General features: G+C 41.3%; 1 protein-coding gene across 8 annotated transcripts in view; it reads left to right on the forward strand.

The window, feature by feature from the left end:
• Positions 1-19,426, forward strand: part of LOC104610547 (FAD-binding protein) — a 68,357-nt gene that overhangs the window by 33,101 nt on the left and 15,830 nt on the right. The window contains exon 1 of one of the 8 annotated variants that reach the window (XR_016077384.1): positions 7,931-17,673. The exons of the other annotated variants lie outside the window; for them this stretch is intronic. The gene's annotated coding sequence lies outside the window, so the exon portion shown is untranslated. Of the gene's footprint in view, positions 1-7,930; positions 17,674-19,426 lie in introns of those variants that run through there. 8 annotated transcript variants of the gene reach the window in all.

Consider the following 19,426-nt stretch of genomic DNA (forward strand, 5'->3'; position numbering starts at 1 on the left):
GTGACACTAACAGAAATTAAAAAAAACAAAGAAAACGACTTATAAACAGCCTTTTAACAGACCCAATCAAAGCTGGAACTGAATTTTTTTGCTAGTGAACCAATTTTTCTAATGATGAACTTGAACTTCCAAGGTGCTAAGTCGATTTGTTTTGCCCAATTTATAACTAATAGCTAATCCCCTTCAATTTCCAGCTCTCTTACTCTCAACTGCTCAGCAAGTTTCATACCTTGTAGGAGAACTTGAGTTTCAGCCTGAATTGAGTTTTCAAACCCAAGTGGTCCAGAGAACAATACTCCTTGATGATTCTGAATATCGTTTGACTTTTGTTTTAGTTTATTTGAAAATCTTATTTGTAGTGATAGTTGTTAGTGTGTGGTCCCGCACTTTATTTTTGTTTATTTCTTTATGTTATTTCATGGTAGTTATTGGTAGTTAGGCCATATTTATTTGTTTTGTTTTCTTATGTAGTTAGTAGGGGTATTAGAGGGAATTCTACCTATTGTTAAAGTTACAAGTATAAATAAGAATTAGTGGGGCGGCTAGATACAACTAACCACACCCTCTCTCTCTCTTTTTTCTTCTTCTCTTCTTCTCTCTTCTTCTCTTCAGTTCTGGGTTAATCTTTCTTCTTTTTCTCTCTGAATCACATCAGAAAACAGATCCTTTTTGTTTCTTTTTTATTCAAGTTGGTATCAGAGCAAGGTTAGGACAGATTAGGGTTCTCATGTGAGCTTGATCTGGTTGGCTGCATGAGAACTCCTTAGGACTAGAAGTTCTGCAGTAGTGCCTGATTTTTGGAGGTTGCTGGAGTATTGGAGACTGCCCAAGGAATTGAAAGATCCTTGGAGATTGCCCGGTGACCAGGAAGGATCAGAGAAAACAGGTGAGTCCAACATTAGGGTTTCAGTTGAAGCAAGATTCAATTTTTATTGAAGTAGAAGGTGGCGATCAGTGTTCTTCTAGGAAAAGTACATTTTTTAATAAGGCCGACCTTGATTAGAACAGTTTAAGCCATTCTATGAGCAGCGGTTGATAGATCTCTGTCTTCCCTGCTGGTTTCTCTAGGTTTTTCAAATCCTACGATCAGTTTTGGATAATACTGGGTATTACAGGTGATTCATAAGGGGTACGACACTATGACGGCCCCACTAACAAACTTGCTCAAGAAGAATGCTTTCCAGTGGTCGGAAGAAGCGGATAACGCCTTCACGACACTGAAGGTGGCCCTTACGACCCCTCCCTCTTGTCCCTGCCAGATTTTTCAAAACAGTTTGTAGTAGAATCGGATGTATCAGGAAAGGGCATAGGGGCAGTATTGTTACAAGACGAAAAACCCATTGCCTATTTCAGCAAGGTTCTCTCACCACTGGCCCAGGGTAAATCCACGTATGAGGAGTTAATGGTGGTTGTGTTGGCTGTGCAAAAATGGAGGGGGTACTTGCTGGGTCGATCTTTTACCATTCGCTCCGATCAAAGAAGCTTAAGATATCTAATAGAACAACCGGTTCTGAATGAGGTACAACAAAAGTGGCTATATAAGCTGCTAGGCTTTGACTTCACAATAGAGTACAAAACAGGTCCGTCCAATCTGGTTGTGGATGCTTTGTCAAGGCAACATGAGTGCTGTCAGATGGTAGCTTCTAAGCTCACTTATCCATTTATGAGTCAGCTGAGGGAGGAAGCCTCTAATGATGCTAGCCTCACTAAGATCAGAAACCAGATTCTGAATGGGGAACAAGTACCACCTGGTTTCTCCCTTTGTAATGAAACTCTGATGCACAAGGGCAGAATGGGTTGCCAGGTAACCAACTCACATTCCGGCCCTCTTAGAGCTTTTTCACGCTTCTCCAGTGGGTGGACATTCTGGCATCCCACGAACCTATCGTAGGGTATCCTCTCATCTTTATTGGGTGGGGATGAAGAGACAGATTCGGGAGTATGTTGCCATGTGTGCAATATGTCAGCGGCATAAATATGACAATCAGTCCCCGGCTGGGCTGTTACAGCCTATATCGCTCCCGGAACAAGTATGGGATGAGGTAACTATGGATTTCATTACTGGTCTACCTCCTTCCGGCTGAAAGACAGTCATTGTTGTTTTTGTGGATCGGCTGTCTAAGTATGCGCATTTTGCACCACTATCACATCCATACACTGCAGCACAAGTGACCAAAATTTTTGTCCAGGAGGTCTCCCGTTTACATGGCACGCCCAAGGCAATTATCTCTGATCGGGACTCAGCTTTCATGAGCCATTTCTGGGGTGAAAACTTCCGGGTGCAAGGAACGAAACTCCATCATTCCACCAGCTATCATCCACAATCCGATGGACAGACAGAGGTGGTGAATCGTTCCCTTGAGACCTACCTTCGGTGCTTTTCTAGTGATTACCCCGGGAAGTGGGCCAAGTGGCTTCTGTGGGCGGAATACTGGTATAACACTTCTTTTCATGTTTCAATTGGCATGTCACCTTTTCATGCTCTATATGGAAGGGAACCACCCTCCCTACTACCCTATGAGAAGGGATCCACAGCTGTGGCTGAAGTAGATGCACATCTAGCAGACAGAGATGCAGTCCTTGAGGACTTAAAGGCCAACTTGCTAAAGGCACAACAACAAATGAAGGCCCACTATGATAAGAAACATCAAGATGTTCAGTTTGAGGTAGGAGACTGGGTTTATTTGAAGCTGAGGCCCTACAGGCAGAGTAGCTTGGCTAAACGGTCCTCTCAAAAGTTGGCTCCCAGATTTTATGGTCCATTCCGTATTGTAACCAGGGTGGGGAAGGTGGCTTATAAGTTAGACCTCCCTAGCTCTTCCAAGATACACCCCACATTTCATGTATCCCTATTGAAGAAACATTTAGGGCCAGTCCCTTCTGTTTCAGCTTGCTTACCAGAATTTTCTGAGGAGGGGGTTCTACAGCCGGAGATGGATCACATTGCTGACTTCAAGTGGATCCGAGATGGCAATAAGTCAGTTCAGCAAGCCTTGGTGGTATGGAAACACGTTCCACTGGAAGATGCCACATGGGAAGACTACTGTCAGCTGCAACAATGCTACCCCAGCATTAACCTTGAGGACAAGGTTATAAAGGGGGGAGGAGTTGATGGAACTGTTGATAATAACTGAACTGTGAATTGCCCATTTAGGCCCATTAAACTAGTGTATGCCCGGGGACCTTGCAAGATGGCCTATTATGGCTGAAAAGGGGGTAATCGACATCTATAAATAGTCCATGAAACAATGAGAAAGGCATCGAGCCATTTCAGAATCTTTTGCTCTCTCTCTCTCTCTATTTTCTGATTTCAAGAGGCAGAGTCTCCCTCGAAGAAGACTCTTGTGGTGAGCAGGCTCCCATCACAATGTTAATGGCAACCTGATTATCACAATACAGCATCAGAAGTTTCTCATATTCAACCCCCGGCTCATCAAGTAAAGATCTCAACCATAACACTTCTGCCACACCATTGGCCATGGACCTGTATTTAGCTTCAGCACTAGAGCGAGCAACAACATTTGGTTTCTTGCTTCTCCAGGAAACAAGATTTCCCCCTACAAATGCACAATACCTAAAGGTATATCTCCTATCATCAATACATCCAGCCTAATCAGCATCTGTATATACCTCTATCTTCATGTGACCAGTATTCTTGAAGAGTATGCCTCTCCCTAGGCACCTCTTCAAGTAAGCAAGTATCCTTTCCACCACAAGAAGGTGGGTGGTTTTAGGAGAATGCATGTACTAACAACACTGATAGCATAAGAAATATCTATTCATGTTAGGCAAAGATAAAGAAGCTTCCCAACCAACCTTTGATACATAACCCTGTCTTCAAGAGGTTCTCCACCTTATACACTTATCTTATGGTTCAGCTCAGTGGGTGTGTCAACAGGCTTTACTCCTAACTTTCCAATGTCAAGAAAATACTTTCTTTGAGAGAGAAAAATGCCATGCTTAGATCAAGCTATCTCAATTTCCAGGAAATAGTGTAGTTCCCTCAAGTCTTTCACTTCAAACTCCTAGTGAAGATGCTACTTAAGAGAGTCAATGTGTGATTTGACTGAGCTTGCATATAACCAAACCTTTCCAAAGCCAGTCTAAACCTATCTGTAGAGAAGATGGGCCAAATGGCCCATAGGTTGTTTATTCTTTCTTGTTATTTATGTTTTTTCTGTAATGGGCCTTTCTGGGCCCATTCCGTCTATATTAAGTTCTTTGTAAATTCTTGCCCAACTAAGGGCCTCCTTGTAATTATTCAAATATATCTTAATAAAATAGTGTTAGGGTGCTGAGAGAGAGTAGGTTCGAAACTCTCATTCTCAGACCCTCATTGCCGAACTCTCAAGCTCTCCTCTCTTCAGTTTTCTTCATGGTATCAGAGCATACCCGAACTTCAATATTCTAGGGCTGGAAGCTTAGGCTCGTATTGCCTGATTCTTGGAGGTCATTGGAAGTGCCCAAGACTAGAATCTCTTGGAGAAGTGGTTCGGTGGCCAGGAAGAATCAGAGAAAAGAAGGAAGGGGAACAACTCGGTTCTGTTTTGAAGCTCGAACTGTAAGTTGTGCTCAGTTTTCTGGTTGTTCTGTATTACTTTCGACTGTGTTTGGACTGTTGAAGTGTCCGAAAATCTCTGGTTGTTCTGTATTACTCTCGGCTGTGTTTGGACTGTTGAAGTGTCCGAAAACTCTGGTTGTTCTGTACTACCTTCGGCTGCCATTGAATCTGGTTTAATCCAGGAATTTCTGGGCTGTTTTTTCACTCCTTCTTGGACTGTCAAAACTGCCGAAACATCCTTGTAACAAGGCTGTGGATTGTTACTTATTTTTGGCTGTTTTTGGGGGCTGTACGAACTGTTCTTGAGGCCTTTTTTCTTTTTTGACAGTGGGGTTGTCTCTATTGCCCACACTGTGTTTGTAAAAAGGGCTATTTCAGCAATACCAAGTGGTATTTACCTTGAAGTCCAGATTTGAAAAGGTACTTCGGTTGAGTGCCTAGAAGTTTCTGTTTACTTCTTGAAGGCTGAACTCAGTGTATTGCCTTCTTGTGGTCGGCTGAACTCTGTTCTTGTTTGTCCTCATTCAGTATACTTGTAGAAGTCATCTGAAATCATATTTGGAGTGTTTACATGATGTACTCCTCAGAGTTTGAAAACAAAAGTGGTGCTGAATATGGATTGGTTCAAGGGACTCCAAGTGATTCTTTATTGACTGTGACCATAGTTAAACTAGATGGAACTAATTATTTGGCATGGTCACAATCAGTAAAGATTCATGTATGTAGTAGAGGAAAGTGGGGGTTCATTTCCGGGAGTAAGAAGGCTCCCCCAGAAGATGATCCATCCTATGAGAAGTGGATGCAAGAAAATTACACTGTCATTGGGTGGCTTGTGAACTCAATGCAGCCACAAATCAGCCAACACTACCTATGGATGAATTCAGCAAAAGAAATTTGGGACAGTGTTGCAGAAACCTATTCCCAAAAACTCAATGTGGCTCGGGCATATAAATTGAGAAGTGATGTAAATAATTTAAGGCAAGGGGAGAAGCCTCTTGCTGTATATTTCTCAACCCTGAAGTCCCTATGGCAAGAGATTGACCTTATAGAAGCTGTAACTTGGGACACCACCAATGATGCAGAGACCTACAGAAAATTGGTTGAAAGGAACAGGGTATTTGAGTTCTTAACTGGACTAAACCCAGAATATGATATCACAAAACAGAATATTCTTTCCAAGGAGTGTGTCTCTTTGTCACAAGCTTATGCATTGGTGAGTAGTGAAGAGAGCAGAAGGGCTGTCCAGGTTCAAGGGGCTGATATTAATGATCACTTTGCCAATATGGGGATTAAACCTAAAGGAAATGCTAGAACTTCTGGTGGCACAGGAAAGAAAGAAGTTATATGTGAGTACTGCAAGAAGTCGAAGCACACCAAAGACAAGTGCTGGAAATTACATCCTAATCTTGTTCCCATTCGGTTTCAAAAAAACATGATTGTAAAAGATCAGGAAGTGCAAATGTAGTTGCCGGGCCAGATAGTGAAGAGATGTCTGCTTCTGCACAGTTGGCAGCCATGAGAGCAGAATATGAAAAGTTTGGGAAGATGATCAGTCAGTTGAGTGATGTGACCTCTCCTTCCAACCCTTCAGGAAATTCTACTGCTTTAGCATTTGCTCATTCAGGTATAAGGGCTTCTGCCAATCATGCTACCACTTCAGGTAATCTCAATATTCCTTGGATTATTGACTTAGGTGCTTCTGACCATATGACCAATCTGTCTACCTTGTTTGTTTCATATGACTTGCTTCCTGGACGTGATAAAATCACTTTAGCTGATGGTTCACTTGCCCCTATCTCTAGTAAGGGAACCATCAAGGCTACGGATTCCTTGTTCCTACCTTTTGCCCTCCATGTACCTAAACTAAATACAAATCTGTTGTCTGTGAGTAGTTTAACCAAGTCACTAAACTGTTGTGTAACATTTTTTCCTTCCTACTGTGTTTTTCAGGATCTGGAGTCTCAGAAGGTGATTGGGAGTGGCCATGAGGCGAACGGAATATACCTGCTTGATACTCCGGGACAATGCACTGATCATCTTGGGAATATTTTTCTCGGATCTGTCTCTTCAGAGTTTGTTAGTCGGATTATGTTGTGTCACCGTCGTTTTGGTCATCTATCTTTTTCTACCTTGAGTCATCTATTCCCTGAACTGTTTAAGGGAATCAGTTTGTCTAGTCTTCATTGTGAGTCTTGTGAATTGTCAAAGCATTGTAGAAACAATTATCCTTTGAGCAATAAAAGATCTTCTTTTCCTTTTAATATTGTGCATTCTGATGTGTGGGGGCCTTACCACTTACCCTCCATGGGTGGCTACAAATATTTTATCCTATTTATTGATGATTTTTCTCAGTTCACTTGGATATTCCTGATGAAATCCCGTGATGAAGTTCCAAGACTTGTAAGACAATTCCATGAATTTGTTCTAACCCAATTTGATACCAAGATTAAAATCTTCAGATTTGACAATGCAAAAGAATACTTTGAGAAAAACCTATCCTGCTATCTCTCTGACATGGGGGTTATTCATCAAAGCTCATGTGCTAGGACCCCAGAACAGAATGGGGTTGCTGAGAGGAAAAATAGGCATATTGTTGAAGTTGCAAGAAGTATCTTATTTGCCTCACATGTTCCTACCAGGTTTTGGGGTGATGTTCTTACTGCTACCTACCTTATAAACCGTATTCCATCAAGGGTTTTGGGGTTTAAGTCTCCCTTCAATCTTCTTCATCCGGACAAGGACCTTTTTCCTGTTCCTATTCGTGTCTTTGGCTGCACCTGTTATGTACATGTTCCAAGTGTCCAAAGGCATAAATTTGAACCCAAAGCTCAAAAGTGTATCTTCCTTGGTTATTCCCCCACACAGAAGGGTTATTGTTGTTTTGATCCAAAGTCTGGCAATCGGTATGTCTCAATGGATGTCACCTTTGATGAGCTTTCCCCCTTTTATGGTTCCTCTCCAGAAGGACATTGTCCATAGGGGGAGGATTTGTCACAAGTGTTTGCTCTTCCTCTTCCTGTCCCTGTTGAGTCTCTTGATGTGTCTACTTCCTCTTCCTGTCCCAGTACTCTACCTCCTCGTCCTATCCTCAATCCCAAGGTGTATCAAAGGCAAAGATCCAAAAATGTGTAGGTTGTTTCTCCTACAACACATGAGCCTCATACACTTCCAGTCACAGAAGAGACAACAGGTACTGTTTCAACACTTTTGGAGTCATCCTTCCCTGACCTTGATATTCCCATTGTTGTTAGGAAAGGAAAACGGAAGTGCACTGCACACTGCATTTCCAAGTACCTTTCTTACAGTTTGCTTTCACCTTCATACTTTGCTTATCTCTCTTCTGTTGCTTCTCATCCTATTCCCAGGTCTATGTCAGAAGCTCTTAAGATTCTAGAATGGAGGGATGCTATGAGATCTGAAATCGATGCCCTACACAAGAATGACACATGGGAAGTGGTGGATTTGCCTGAAGGGAAGGATCCAGTCGGTTGCAAGTGGGTCTTTACTATCAAATACCGAGCTAATGGCACCATTGAAAGGTACAAGGCCAGGCTGGTTGCAAAAGCCTATACACAGACATATGGGATTGATTATTTAGAGACCTTTGCACCTGTTGCCAAGATGACATCTGTGAGGGTTCTTCTATCTTTAGCTGCTCACTTTGACTGGCCCCTTTATCAATTGGATGTGAAGAATGCATTTCTGAATGGTGAATTACATGAGGAGGTTTATATGTCTCTTCCTCCAGGGATGTATGGAACTTATATGAAATGGAAGGTATGCAGGTTGAAGAAATCTCTTTATGGACTAAAACAGTCCCCTAGAGCATGGTTTGAGAGATTTGGAACAGCACTTGTTAACTTTGGTTATGTGCAGACACAGTCCGATCATACTCTTTTTGTGAAGAGGAGTGGACCTCTGGCAGTATACCTCATTGTGTATGTAGATTATATTGTAGTGACTGGTAATGATGTTTCAGGAATTCATGATCTAAAATCTTTTCTCCATACAGAGTTTGCGATTAAAGATTTGGGGGAATTGAGATACTTTCTTGGCATAGAAGTGGCTCGATCCAAGGATGAGATTCTTATCTCCCAAAGGAAGTATGTTCTTGACTTGCTCTCTGAAATTGGAAAGATGGGTGCTAGACCAGTTGCTACTCCTATTGATATGAGTCATAAACTCTCAACCTCAGAAGGGACATTGTTAGAAGACAAAGGAATCTTTCAGAGACTTCTTGGGAAACTTTTGTACCTATGCATGACTCGGCCAGATATTGCATATGCAGTCAGTTGCATTAGCCAATTCATGCATGCTCCCCGAGACACTCATATGGCAGCAGCAGAGAGAATCCTATGTTATTTGAAGGGCTCCCCAGGAAAGGATATTCTGTTTGCCAAGCATGGTCATATGAAACTTGAAGCCTACACCGATGCTGACTGGGCCAGAAACATTGATGACAGAAGATCTACTTCTGGGTATTGCAGCTTGGTGGCTAGTAATGTTGTTTCTTGGAGAAGCAAGAAACAATCGGTTGTTGCTCGGTCTTCTGCTGAAGCAGAATACAGGGCCATGACACATGGAGTTTCTAAATTATTATGGCTAAAATCATTGATGGAAGAACTTGGAGTTGAATATGACAAGCCAATGATGTTGTACTGCGATAATCAGGCTGCCATCAACATTGCTCACAACCCAGTGCAACATGATAGAACCAAGCATATTGAAGTTGATCGACACTTCATTAGGGAAAGGGTCTCTTCGGGTGAATTGTGTCTTCCTTTCATCACATTTGAAGGACAGTTGGCAGATTTTCTCACCAAAGGCATTCCCAAGGCAAAACTTCAGCATGATACCAACAAGCTTGGCATGATTGACATCTATGCTCAACTTGAGGGGGAGTGTAGAGAAGATGGGCCGAATGGCCCATAGGTTGTTTATTATTTCTTGTTATTTATGTTTTTTCTGTAATGGGCCTTATTCTGGGCCCATCCTGTCTATATTAAGTTCTTTGTAAATTCTTGCCCAACTAAGGGCCTCCTTGTAATTATTCAAATATATCTTAATAAAATAGTGTTAGGGTGCTGAGAGAGAGTAGGTTCGAAACTCTCATTCTCAGACCCTCATTGCCAAACTCTCAAGCTCTCCTCTCTTTAGTTTTCTTCACTATCAAACCAGGCTCTTGGAAATTGCTTCAGCCACCTATAAAGCCTTCTTCAGTTGTCACACCTTCTTTCCTGCTTCTATACTATAAAAATCAGGGGGCAACTCCATGTACACCTCCTCCTGCAAATCTCCATTGAGGAATGCATTCTTGACATCCATTTGAAACAATGACCATGAGAAATTTGCAGCAATGGATAGTAGGACTCTGATAGTGTTCATCTTGGCTACTGGTGCAAATGTTTCCAAATAATCTATGCCATAAGTTTATGTGAATCTCTTTGCAACCAATCTGGCCTTATATCTCTCTACAGAACCATCAGCTTTATATTTCACTATAAACATCCATCTGCACCCAATAGGTTTCTTCCCCTCAGGCTGGTCGACTAGCTCCCATGAATTGTTTTTAACAAAAGCATCCATCTCTACTTTCATTACCTCCTTCCACTCAAGTGTCAATAAGGCTTCTTGCACTATTCTAGAAATAGAAATAGCAACAATAGATGCCAAGAAAGATCTATAGGATTCTAAGAGACAATCATAAGAAAGAAATTGGGAGATACAATGAGCAGTGTATGAAGTACAACGGAGCTTCCCTTTACGAATTGCAATTGGGAGATCAAGGTCATCTGAAGGAGAAGGCTAAGGCTCAACAGTGTTAGGTAAAGCATCTACAACAATGGGCTCAACAGTGGAAGTAGTGCTTGGATCTGGGGTTGTAGAAGAGATTGGGATCGGCCTGGACTGTTGAGGACGGGAATCAACATGCCTCCATTGCCTATAATACACTCTCAATTCCCTACACTTCTGACAACCCTCTTCACAACACTCCCCTCAATGATTGGAATAGGTAATGGAACTTATGGGGTTGAAATCCCTACCTCATTACTCTCCCCCTGAGAAGAAACCTTATGATAGTAGGGCACATCCTCAAAGAATGTGACATCCATAGACACAAAACGTCTCCCCGAAATAGGCTCATAACAGCAATACCCCTTTTGATTTTGTGCATACCCAAGGAAGATACATTTGGCAGCTTTGGGATCAAATTTGGAGTGATAAGGTCCAAGGATTTGAACAAAACAAGTGCACCCAAAAGTAAGGGGAATAGTGAACAAGTCCTTGTTTGATACAGGAGGTTGAATGGTGTTTTCATGTCTAAAACCCGTGAAGAAATTCTATTAATAAGGTAAGCAGCTGTACGGATTGCATCCCCCCAGAAACGTATGGGAACATTAGAGTTTAACATGATGCTTCTGGCTACCTCCAAGGTACGTCTATTTTTTCTCTCAGCAACCCCATTCTGCTGAGGTGTACGAGGCAAGTGCTCCATTGAATGACTCCATGATCAAGAAGATGTGAGGCCAAGGGTTTTGCAAAGTACTCCTTGGCATTATCGGATCCTAATTCCAAATTGGACCAGTACCATCTTATGGAAAACTTAGGTCAGAGAAGGGACCTCATCTCGAGAGTGCATAAAGTAAACCCACAAGAAATGAGTATAATCATCAACAAACAACAAGAAGTATCTGTACCCCCCCATAGCAGGAATATGATATGGTCCCCAAACATCTGTATGCACAATTTCAAAAGGAAGATTGCTTCTTTTATTGCTCAAAGAATAAGTTGATCTATGCAGAGAAGATGGGCCAAATGGCCCATAGGTTGTTTATCTTTTTTTATCTTTTATGTTCTTTACTATAATGGGCCTTAATCTGGGCTCTTATTCTTTCTTATGTTATGTTTTTATTTTCTGCCCAACTAGGGGCCTCTCTGTAAATTACTAAAGTTTAACTTAATGAAATGGGATTAGGGTGTAAGAGGAGATATGTTCGAAAATCTCTCTGAATCCTAGTTGCCGCCACCTTCTTCTTCCTCTTCTCTCTTCTTGAAACCTGATTTCTGCTACTTTCTATTGATTCTCTGCAACATTCTAAACAATCCTTTCATTTCAAAAGGTTGTTTTTCTTCTTGGTATCAGAGCGGGGCTCGTCTTCTCTTTTCACCTTTTTTTCCCATACACAGTGTGTATGGAGAATTGAATTGGATGAATAGTTAAAGAAACCTATTTCAGCCCAGTTGTTAGTGGTTTTTGGAGAGAAGGGGACTGGTTTTGTCGTCCTCCTGATAGATTCAAGTGTGTTGCCCGAAACCCTAATTTTCTGGAGAAATCTGATTGTGGACCCCACAGGGAGTTTGACCTGGGTGCTCAGTGACTGAAAGTCTTCTTAACCTTCATCTTGAAGATCGATTCAAGTGGATTAGTGTTCTGTGAAGTCTATAAGGAGCGGCTGAGATTTCTCTATTTCTTCCGGGTTCCGGGTGTGACGCAGGTAGCAGGTACGACTGCATAGAGTTTGACTCACAAAATAGCTTTTCTTCTGTCTTCATTTGTTGTTATTCGAAGTTGTTAGAAGTTATTTTTGAAGTATTTTAAGAAGATGAACCATTCAGAAGTTGAAAACAAGCATGTTGCTGAATCCGGACAGGTTCTAGGAGCCTCTGTTGACTCTCTACTGGCTGTGATCACATTCAAGCTAGATGGAACTAATTATTTGGCTTGGTCACAATCAGTAAAAATTCATATATGTAGTAGAGGCAAATGGGGTTTTATCTCCGGAAGCAAAAAGGCTCCCTCGGAAGATGACCCCATCATATGAAAAATGGATGTAAGAAAATTATACTGTTATTGGATGGCTTATACTGTTATTGGATGGCTTGTGAGCTCAATGCAACGTTAGATTAGTCAACACTATTTGTGGATGAATTCAGCAAAGGAAATTTGGGATAGTGTTGCTAAAACCTATTCCCAGAAATTAAATGTAGCCAGGGCTTACAAGCTGAGGAGTGATGTGAAGAATTTGAGACAGGGGGAGAAACCTTTAGCTATTTATTTCTCATTACTGAAGTCTCTATGGCAAGAAATTGATTTGATAGAAGCTGTAGCCTGGGACACCACTAATGATGCTGAGACCTACAGGAAACTTGTTGAGAGAAACAAGGTGTTTGAGTTTTTGACAGGGCTGAATCCAAAGTATGACATCACAAAGCAAAACATCTTATCCAAGGATAGTGTTTCACTGTCTCAAGCCTATGCCTTGGTAAGTAGTGAAGAAAGCAGGAGACTTGTCCAGGTTCAAGGGGCTGGTCTAAATGATCACTTTGCTAATATGGGAGTGAAACCCAAGGGAGTTATAGGAACTCCAAGTGGCTCAGGGAAGAAAGAAATTATTTCTAAGTACTATAATAAACCAAAACACACTAAAGACAAGTGTTGGAAATTGCATCCTGAGCTTCTTCCTCTTCGGTTTCAAAAGAAGTCTGATAATATGAAGGCAGGGAGTGCCAATATTACTGCTGGTCCAGATAGTGACAGATGCCTAACTGAAGAGAAGACTGCTAGTGGGATGTTAGTAGATATGAAGGCAGAGTATGAGAAGTTTGGAAGGATGATCAGTCACCTAGAGGGTGCGGCCTCTTTTTCCAACCCTCCAGGAAATTCAACCTCTTCTGCATTTGCTCACTCAGGTATACGGGCTTCTACCAATCATGCAACTATTTTAGGTAATCGTAGGATCCCCTAGATTATTGCTTTTGGTGCTTCTAATCATATGACCAGCCTTTCCACTTTGTTTGTTTCTTATGATTTACTTCTTGGCCATGACAAAATCACCCTAGCCGATGGCTCTCTTGCCCCAATCTCCGGCAAGGGAACCATCAAGGCTACAAATTCCTTGGTACTTCCTTCTGCTCTTCTTGTACCCAAGCTAAATACAAATTTGTTATCTGTAAGTAGCCTAACTAAGTCCTGGAATTGCTGTGCAACCTTCATTCCTTCCTACATCTACAGAGTCTATCAGTCGAGTCATGTTATGCCATTTTTGTTTGGGTCATCTTTCCTTTTCTACATTAAGTCATTTATTCCCAGAATTGTTTAAGGAAATTAGTCTGTCCAGTCTTCATTGTGAGTCTTGTGAGTTGTCAAAACATTGTAGAAGCAGTTATCCTTTGAGTAATAAAAGATCTTCTCCATTCCATATTGTGCACTCTAATGTGTGGGGGCCTTACCACTTACCTTTTATGGGTGGCTACAAATATTTTATCTTGTTCATTGATGATTTTTCACGGTTCACTTGGATATTTTTGATGAAGTCCTGTGATGAAGTTCCTAGACTTGTGAGGCAATTCCATGAATTTGTTCTAACCCAGTTTGATACTAAAATTAAAATCTTTAGATCTGACAATGCAAAAGAATATTTTGAGAAAAACCTGACCTGCTATTTCACTAATTTGGGGGTTATTCACCAAAGCTCCTGCGTTAGGACCCTAGAACAGAATGGAATTGCTGAAAGAAAAAATCTGCATATTGTTGAAGTTGCAAGAAGTATCCTATTTGCCTCACATGTCCCTACAAAATTTTTGGGTGATGTTGTTCTCACTGTAACCTACCTAATCAACCGTATGCCATCCAGGGTTTTGGGGTTCAAGTCTCCCTTCAGTCTTCTTCATCCGAGCAAGGACCTTTTTCCTATTCCACTCCATGTCTTTGGCTGCACTTGTTATGTACATATCCCAAGTGTCCAGAGACATAAATTTGAACCAAAAGCCCATGTGTATTTTCCTTGGTTATTCCCCCACACAAATGGGTTATTGTTGTTTTGATCCGAAGACTAGAACTCGGTATGTCTCAATGGATGTCACCTTTGATGAGCTCTCTTCCTTTTATGATTCTTCTCAGGAGAGGCATTGTCCAAAGGGGGAGAATTTGTCACAGTTGTTTGCTCTCTCCCTTCCTGTCCCAGTTGAATCTTCTTTTGAGACTCTTCCTCCTTCAAATGAGTCAAGGGAGGATCAGTCATTTCATTCTCATTCTAGTGTTCCTATCCCTCCTCCTTTACCTCCTCGTCCTCTTTTTAATCCTAGGTTGTACCAACAACAGAGAACCAGAAGCGAGCAGATTGTTTCCCCTACATCACATGAGCTTCCTGCACTTCCAATCACTGAAGAGACAACAAGTATTGATACAGCCCCTTTGGAGTCATCCTTTCCAGACCTTGATATCTCTATTGCTATTAGGAAAGGAAAAAGGAATTGTACTGCACATTGCATTTCCAAACACCTTTCTTATAGTTTGCTCTCTCCTTCATATTTTGGCTACCTTTCTTCTGTTGCTTCTAACCCAATTCCTAGATCTGTGTCAAAATCTCTTACTATTCCAGAATGGAGGGATGCTATGAGAACAAAAAGTGATGCCCTGCACAAGAATAACACTTGGGAAGTGGTTGATTTACCTGAAAGGAAGGATCCAGTAGGCTGTAAGTGGGTTTTTACCATCAAATATCATGCTAATGGCACCATTGAAAGGTACAAGGCTAGGCAGGTTGCAAAAGGTTATACACAGACATATGGGATTGATTATCTGGAGACTTTTGCTCTTGTTGCCAAGATGACTTCTGTGAGAGTTCTACTATCTCTACTACACACTTAGATTGGCCACTTTACCAACTGGATGTAAAGAATGCATTTCTGAATGGAGAGTTACATGAGGAGTTCTATATGTCTCTTCCTCCAGGGATGTATGAAACAGATATGAAAGGGAAAGTCTACAAGCTGAAGAAATCTCTTTATGGACTTAAACAGTCCCCTAGGGCATGGTTTGAAAGGTTTAGGGCTGCCCTTGTTAACTTTGGCTATGTACAGACTCAGTCTGATCATACCCTCTTTGTGAAGAGGAGAGAATCCTTGGTAGTTTATCTGATTGTGTATGTTGATGATATTGTTGTGACTGGTAATGATGTATCAGGGATTAATGATCTCAAATCTTTCCTTCATACAGAGTTTGAGATCAAAGATCTGGGGGAATTGAGATACTTTCTTGGCATAGAAGTTGCTCAATCCAAGGATGGGATCCTTATCTCTTAGAGAAAGTATGTACCTGCTCTCTGAAACAAGGAAGATGGGTGTTGGACCAGTTGCTACTCCTATTGATATGAGGTCATAAACTCTTTGCTTTAGATGGAATATTGTTGAAAGATAAGGGAGTCTTCCAGAGGCTACTTGGGAAACTTCTCTATCTATGCATGATTCGGCCAGACATTGCATATGCTGTCAGTTGCATTAGTCAGTTCATGCATGCTCCCAGGGACACTCACATGGCAGCAACAGAGCGGATTCTGTGTTATTTGAAGGGTTCCCCTGGAAAGGGAATTCTATTTGCTACCGAAAAAGAACTACATCTCTATAGGGGGTAGAGTGACTTTATTGAGAACTACCCTAGCAAACCTACCGGTCTATTTTCTCACCGTTTTCAGGATTCCTAATAGGGAAGCTAAGAAGTTGGAGAGATTAATGAGAAATTTCATTTGGGAGCCAGGGAGGAAAAGAAAGACCACCTAATTAATTGGGAAATAGTTTGTAGGAGTAAAGAGGAAGGTGGCTTGGGACTAGGAAGGTTAACTCTCAAGAATAAAGCTCTCTTAGGAAAGTGGTTGTGGAGATGGCCTAGAGAAAGGGGGAGGTTGTGGCACGAAGTGATAGCTAGTATACATGATAGATTGGAAAATGGATGGGATGCGGGTGTATCACGTCAAGCTACGTTGGCTTCCCCATGGAAAGCAATCCAGAGTATCCTCCCTCAGTTTCTCAACTTTGTCAGGTATGATGTTAATTCCGGTACCTCTGTTTTATTTTGGGAAGACATTTGGGTGGGTAATGTCGCCCTTAAGGACCAATTCTCGTCTCTCTATTGTATTTCCCTTTACAAGGAAAAAGTTATCTCTCATTTTCTCCCATCTCTTATTTCACCCCCCTCCTTAAGTTGGGACTTTGGCTTTCGGAGAGGCTTGAGGGATGATGAACTTAACAGTGTTTCAGATCTGTTGTCTCTTCTTGGCCGTGTCTTTTTGGACCCCCTTAGTTTGGATGTGAGATTATGGTCTCCTCACCCAAAAGGTTACTTCACCTGTGCTTCCTTTTTTAAATCCCTTTGTTCTTCCTAGGGACAGTGGGGTTTTCCAACCAAGGAGATTTGGCCTAGACCGGTTCCACCTAAAGTTATTATTTTCTGTTGGGAGGTGTTTTATAGAAAGATTAATACCTTGGACTGCTTGCAGAGGAAAAGGCCTTTTTTGTGTTTGTCCCCTAACTGGTGTGTACTTTGCAGGGCTAGTGGTGAGGATTGCTCTCACTTACTTGTATCTTGTTCCTTTTCTAGTGCTATTTGGAGTTGGATTTTCTCTTTGTTTGGGTGCAGGTGAAATCTGTCCACAGATTTAAGTTGGCTGTTCGATCCTTCATTTTTTGTGTGGCCTACAAAAAAAGGAAAAATAATGTGGAGATGTATTAGAGCAGCCACCTTGTGGACAATATGGGAAGAAAGAAATGCAAGGGTATTTAAGGAGGAAAGAAGCACTCAAGCTGTTGAGGATTGTATCTTAGCTAGGGCCATTCATTGGTTAAGAACTATGGACTTATTTCATACGTTCTCCTTTGATGATTTTTGGAGAAACTAGATAGCGGTGGCTAACAGCCATACAAGGAAGGACAGGAAATCTGTAGTGTGGATGCCTCCACCTGAAGGATGGGTAAAGCTGAATTTTGATGGAAGCAGCCAAGGAAACCCATGCCCATCGGGGATAGGAGGGGGGTGCTGAGAGATAATGAAAGCAAAATATTAGCATTGTTTTCAGGCCCCGTGGGAATAGGAGACTCCAATAGAGCTGAGATAGTAGTGGCGGTACAAGGTATTCAGATTGCAAAACAATTAGGAATCCAGCACTTGGTAGTTGAAGGGGACTCTGAGATTGTTGTGGGATGGCTGACAGAACCAGCTTCAGCTATGTGGCGACATAGAGATATGTTAACTTAAGTCAATTGATCACAAGAAACATGACTGTTACCTTTCTTTGGGTGGGAAGATCAGCAAATGCCTTAGCGGATGGATTAGCTAAGTAAGGGGCTTCAAGGGAACATTTATTTTGGGCTGCTTTGTAATTTTAGTTCTGGTTAATTCTGGTCGATTCTGTTTTAATTTGATGTAATACTTGTTAGAAGAGGTAACAACTCGTGCCTCCTCTTGGGTCTACTGCATTGCCTCATATTTCTGAATTAATAAATTATATTCATTCATAAAAAAAAAGTATAAATAAGAATTAGTGGGGCAGCCAGATATAAGTAAGTGCACCCTTTCTCTCTCTTTTTTCTTCTCTTCTTCTCTCTTCTTCTCTTCTTTTCTGGGTTAATCTTTCCTCTTTTTTCTCTCTGAATCACATCAGAAAACAGATCTTTTTTGTTTCTTTTTTATTCAAGTTCTTTGTAACAATGATGATCATTGTGTATTTGGTTTTCATAAAGTACTGGGTATAAAGAGCACTGCATTCACAAGCATGCCATGTGATCTTGTTAATGCAAATATTTTCTGGTTACATTTGGATTCTCGGTGGGGATGATAAGAGAATTTACCTTGTTATGAGGCTTTTATGAAAGGTACCTTGAACTTATCTATCACGAATGGATTTATGATGATTAGTTTTTGTTTTCTTTCCTGCTAAGCAATTTATGCTGATTAGTTGGGGCACATGACAATACAGAAGTGTTCCTATATGTACATCCTAGAAAAAACAAGGGTTGCTTCAGTACATGGTAATCACTACTGGTGAGCAATGTAAAATTGTCTTGTGAGAACCCTGTGACAGTAATTGGAGCACTCGAGGTTTGCCAGTTTCATCTTTTCTGGTGTCTTCCTATGGTTGATGGTCAAGGTGTTAAGGGTAGAGGAACTATAGACAATACTATTGATTTTTCTAGGGTTTAGGTCTAGAGTTTGGGTTTGTGGGGCTTGGGAGTGGTCTATGGAAGGTAGATGAGGGGTTATTTAGGGTTGTATGGTTGTCCAATTGATTAGGATGGGTTTTAGTGCAACCAAATTAATCCTTACAATAAGCCCAAATGCATTCACATCAGCTGGGGAGTACATCCTGATTCCAAAAAGATCCAGTATTCTTCCCCAAATCCAATATGAATCACAATGCATCAATAGGTGATTAGTGGTTTCCATACTTCTACTACACCAGATATAACCCTATCAGCCTATGTACCTCTTTTAACTAGGTTGTCCCTAGTCAGAATCTTGTCTAGTACAACTTACCAAACAAAAAAAAGCCAATTTCGATGGAACAATTCTGATCCGTATCCTTTCACTTGGAAAATCAAAGTTCTCTTTTGGAAACTAGGGTTCTTAGTGGGGATTTTGAAGGCTATTTTAATGGGAAGAAAACGGTTGCTAATTCAGCTTTGGTTTTTACCAGGTCTAGACAAGGGGTTTTCATCCAATGCTTGGGGATAAGCAATGGTTCAAAACCCAATGGTCTTGAATGCTGGTAAAAGGAATTTAGGAAGTGATTTAGATTTTTTTTCTTTTTAAATTTACTGAAAGCAAAGAAATAGGAAATTCGACTGTCTTTGGATTCTAAGGAGCAAAAAGTGAAAGAGGATTCTGCTAACACCTGAATCTGTAGGTTTTGATTGACTAGCCCCCTCGCAGAAATATTTCTACCAAACTGAGGAAAATAAGGCAATGTAGTCTGTTACTTTTAGGGTTCTATTAAGCCCTATTTTGCACTTCTGCCTTAGTAGAGTCAGCTATGCCTATTGGCCCACTGTAGACCCAGCAATGTTCCCATTTTCATCCCTTAGTACTCTTCC

The sequence above is a fragment of the Nelumbo nucifera genome, chromosome 1 (genome assembly GCF_055504915.1).
Source record: "Nelumbo nucifera cultivar China Antique chromosome 1, China Antique-T2T, whole genome shotgun sequence".
Classification (NCBI taxonomy): Eukaryota; Viridiplantae; Streptophyta; class Magnoliopsida; order Proteales; family Nelumbonaceae; genus Nelumbo; species Nelumbo nucifera.